Genomic DNA, 5464 nt, shown 5'->3' with positions numbered 1-5464 from the left:
CTTACGTAAAGTTGCAAACTATACGTATAACTAAAGAGATCTAGGCTCAAAACACTCTAGGTCTAGGTTTTAGGACAAAAGGGCTTCACCAACTATTCAAAATCGGATGCTTTACGACATATTGGACCATCCCAACACTAGATCTGAAGTGGCAACCACATATCTAAGCCCCAAACGCGAATTGGGTCCCAAACAACCATAAAACCCCCAAATTTCATAACAAAAAATAGATCTAGATGCAAAGGAGGGAAGATAGCAGCTTATTACCTCCAAGATGAACACAAACTGAAGTAGATCTCGGATCTACACCTCTCCTTTAAAGAAACCCTCTTGATCTTCAAGCTCCTTTCCAAGGTTCCCTCCTCCAAAGTTATTTCTCTCAAATGATGGAAGCTCACACGAATTCTAGGGTTTACAGGCTCTCTAGGATGATATGGAGGCCGAGGAAGGGACATAACACCCTTTATATAGGATACAAATCCCGGGATTAGGGTTTTCCTTGTTCAGACCAGACTCGTCGAGTCCCCTTAGCTGACTCGACGAGTCGGTTACATAATCGATCCCCCGGATCCCGCTCCGACTCGTCGAGTACCTCCCTGGACTCGAGGAGTTGACCCTTTGACTTAGGGTTTTCTTTCCTTTCTTGGCCTTCCTAATTTTGGGTGTTACAACTCTCCCCCACTTAAATTAAACTTCGTCCTCGAAGTTTGTTATGGTCAGCTGTCCTGCGAACTGCCTCCAACTCTCTGTCTAGGAAAACTAACACCCTAACCCTTGCGGACTACCTCTGCTGGCCTTCCGCCCGATCACCTGGATGACATAATCCCTGCGGATAATAATCTCAGGTCAATCCTAACCCTGAACATTCTGGAAACTCAACTTACTCAACCGACAATCCTTCTGGTACTCTCCGATTACTGCAACTGAACCCATAGTGGTTCACCCCTCTTTCCTTGTGCGTTTTCTTGCCTTCCCAAGGAAATGTTCCACAACCAACTATTTCCTTTGTCACTGTGAAGGTCATATCCTTCACTAATCCATTACTCCCGCTACCTCCAGTATGGGTCATTACTGCCAGTATCCACTGGGAATTTCTCTCTATCATAATTTGGTGCCAAGCACCCCACGATCAACTAACTGAATTCCGCCATAGACTGCTTACCAGCACTGCTACTGACTAAAAATTTCTGCTATGCCTTATCTGCCTTCCGGATGAACCGAGACGACCTTGGTCCCTACCAATCTATCCATATCTGGATTACCGGCTCCCACCGGTCGCTAGCCCCAACACAACTGCTAGTCTCTCCCAGCGACTTTCGAAGAAACTTCGATTACCTATAACTGCTCAATCTATTCTGCCATTCTGGCACTACAATCCTGGGATCCTCGATCCCCTATCTTGACACTACGGTCCTTACCAGGTCCCACCTGTGCTACTAAAACTCACGGGCCTCGCCCATGGGTCTCACCCGCCTCAATCCTTCTAGTCTCACTTGCTAACCACTCTCGCACGGGCTTCGCCCACGGGTCTCACCCAACCATACTACTGAGCAACCCTACTCTCAGGTCTCACCTATACTGCTACTCTCATACGGGCCTCGCCCACGGGTCTCACCCAACTACATCCTGGAGCAGCCTCTCCCAAGGTCTTACCTCTCTAGGGCTATACAAGCAAGCTCCCTACTATTCTCAACTGCTACCCATTCCTGATCCCTATCTGATCACTAGGAGATAAGGGCCTCGCCCCAACTCCTCTAACGAAGCTACTATGGAATGCTACGGCTTACCCGCAGTCTTACATCACCTTCCATCTCTGACTGCTAGTGAATGTTATGGCTGCCCCGTAGTCTTACAACACCTTCCATCTTTGACAGCTAGTGAATGCTACGACTGCCCCGTAGTCTTACAACACCTTCCACCACTAACCGCTGCTGGAGGAAGCTGCGGCTCTCCCGCCGCTCTACCATGCTCTACATGCTGTCTCTTCCACTGTCTACTAACACAAAATCATCCCATGCTATCTGTCCTCATGATCTTCATTTTGACTCACTCGAGTCCTACAACGATCCTCCAACCTAAATTCCCAACCACATACTAACCATCACCATTACACGCACTAACTGATGGAGAGTTTCTCAAACTCCCAACCCTGAACTCCTCAATCCATCAAACGCTGTACTACTTCTTTTCCTTCTCAGAGATCGCGTACTTATTCTGGATCTGCGTGCTCGTACCCTTGTACACTCAGAGGATTCTCCCCCACTTCAATCCTGCTTACACCTCGCTGCTCAATGCTCGAAAATAAATCCCAATCCTTGCTACCATTCCATAATCAATCTGTTGAGGAACCCCAAGCTTACCATAGCTAGGATTCTAACCAGTCCATTTCTAAAACTATACAACTTCGAACTAGCGAGACATACCAAGTCCCTCCCAGGCATGCTACAGTTGCTGCATCCAAAGCGACCTTCTCCGACAGGGCACATCCCTTAACTACCATTCAAATATCCAAGGTATGCAGATGACATATAACTCGATCACAAGCAAGCCGCACAAAATAAAACACTCATACCGATAATGATGCAGAACCATAACAATATAATTATGCACAAATAAAAGAACTAAAAACAGAAGTCGCATACCTACAACGTCCGACGCTGCTCGTGTCTCCAAGTTAGTCATCTGAAAAGCCCTGCCTCCCACCGCAGGCGCCTCTGCACGGCCCTGACGGCCATCTGTGATCCTCAAAGTTGCAGGGGCAGGTACCATCACCCGTCCTGCCGGAAGCAAACTGGGGCACTGGGTCTTCTTGTGGCCCTGCTGACTACAATGAAAACATATCAGGTCAGATCCCTGAGTGGTGGTCGCAGTACAATCTCGGCTAAAATGACCCGTCCGACCGCACTTGAAGCAGCCAGACTCACCACCGCTACCACTCCTGCACGCGCCCCCGTGCGCCCTGCCACACTTCCCGCACCAGCTGCGGTCCTGATAATCCCTCGATCTCGAATCCGATCCCTTGGGCCTTTTGCCCGAGCCTGTGGCTACCTGAACCTCGTCCGGCTTCCTCTTCCGGATCTGTTCTAAATCAATCTCCCTCTCTCTAGCCCGAGAGATCATATCCTCTAGTGTTTTGCAGCTAGACCTGCTCACGAACTCCCTGATATCAGCCCTCAACATCTCATGGTATCGGGCCTTCTTCATCTCCTCATCCACGACATACTGCGGAACAAGAAGGGCCCTCTCCCTGAACTTGGCGGTGATCTCCGCCACAGTCTCAATAGTTTGCGTCAAATCCTGAAACTCTCGTGCCAACTGCTGCACCTCAATAATCGGCGAAAACTCCACCCTGAACCTGGCTGAGAAATTGCTCCAAGTCATCGCGTCCAACGCGGAATCATCACCAATGGCATGACCAATCTCCTCCCACCAATCCCTCGCTCTGTCCTTCAGAAGACAGGAGGCGAGTCTGACCTTATCCCCCTTAGGACACCGGCTCGTACGGAAAGCGTTGGCAACATCAGCCAACCATCTGCTGCAAGCAATAGGGTCCCTAGCCCCATGATAATCTGGTGCCCCGCAAGCCCTGAACTCTCGGAATGTCAAAGTACGAGCTCCCATCAAAGCCATCATCTCTGTACGGAAGGCTCCCAGCCTCTCATCCAAAATCTCCAGTATACCCTCCTTGACCGTGCCAAAGATCACATGAGTCTGATCTAGAATACTGTGTGTAACCTCCGCTGATATCAACTCCCTCATTCGCTCCTCAAGCTGCTCGGCCCCTGAACCCGAGCCTGATCCCTCTCCGACGCCTGATCCTCCCACTGGTCTCTCTCGCAATGTCACCATGCTGAAAATATAATACATCCACTTACCAGAATACTTATCACCGCTGCGAGACCAAACACACGCACTACCAGGTTCCTGGTCTTGTCTCGACCTTTCCCGAATCGAGTAAAGATCCTCTTCTTTCAGTAGTACGAGCCCATACTACCTTCATCATCTATCCGTACTTTCCTCAAGAACTGCTTCGACTCCACCAGGTCCCTTTTTCCACTAAAACTGCTCCCAGCACTACCTCATCCTAGGCTTGCCCTAGGGAAACCTCTGACTCAAACCAAACCAGTCCTTAGTCGCTGAAGGCCTCCTTATGATGCCAATAAGCCATCACCTGGATACCATCACATTTGACGAGGCTCAGATAATCCTTCGAGTAAAATACTCATCCCTACAACGGTTGGAATCAAACAAGAGTTGCGCAATAGGGCCAAATCCAACACTATGAGATTATTCAACCCTGATCACATGTGACGTGACATATCCACCTAATGGCTAGCTCCCATCACTCGAAGTCCCACAATGCACAAAGCAAGCAACATTCAGACAAGGGAAAATCTAACCATAACATACTCAAGCAATCATAATCTCATATCAGGAATCTGTACTAGCATGCAACACAAACTCATAAACTCGTGAAAAACCTAAACAGGCTATCCTACTATTGTCTAACCAGCACTATCATGCAGCTCAAAAGCACATATAACAGGCACATAAGGCATCCTCCCTATATCCTTAGTCCTAATCTAGCATGCTGTTCTACTAACTGCAAAACATAACATAAACTTGTATGGGTATTTTGGGGTACTTACTTGAGCTCGGCTAATTGCATGCACCACACCCTTTTTCTCTTTTCAAAATTCTTTTCTTTCGGAATTCTTTTTGCTTTTCTAAAACTGCTTTCTTTCTCAAAAATCTCTTTTTACAAAACTATCTTTTCATTTTGAAAACTTCCATACCAATTCCTCAGTTTGAGTTCAGACACACCCGAGAGCATGTCCGAATCCCTCAAACCAAGGCTCTGATACCAACTTGTAACGTCCCAAATTCAAGAATAAAAATTTCTTTTATAAAACATTACTTAAAACATAATTATCAATCCATAGCATAACCAGAGTATTAATTTCTAAAACACATGTTCATTATAAGAGTAAAATCATTCCAAGGCTGTCTAATCTATGGTGTGTGCCATGCGATCACCCCGGGCTCTTCCCTCCGCTACCAGAAGTACCTAAAACCAAAACTGAAAATCGTAAGCACGAAGCTTAGTGAGTTCCCCAACCTACCACATACCATGCATAGCCACCTACCGCACATACTGGGCCACGCCCGCTAATCTGGGCCTCGCCCCCTACCTCGATCCTCGCCCGCTACAACGGCCCCGCCGCTCCAGGCCCCGCCTTCGGACACAAATCTGTTTAACTTAGGCCTCGCTTGTCACTGGGCCCCGCCCGCCAACATATAATAGCACATAAGCATAAAACAACACATAAGCTAACATATACTCACGAATCCTGTCCTAAGGCCTCGCCTATCTTGGGCCTCTCCCTTGTCCTACTACCGATGAGTCATGGAACCCCGTCCACACCCTTACTGGTGATGAGATACGGGCCCAGCCCACACTCAC

Source organism: Lactuca serriola, chromosome 9, assembly GCF_051521515.1.
Source record: "Lactuca serriola cultivar US96UC23 chromosome 9, Lser_US96UC23_V15, whole genome shotgun sequence".
NCBI classification, from domain to species: Eukaryota; Viridiplantae; Streptophyta; class Magnoliopsida; order Asterales; family Asteraceae; genus Lactuca; species Lactuca serriola.
The sequence above is the reverse complement of the archived record's forward strand: the minus strand, read 5'-3'. Positions refer to the sequence as shown.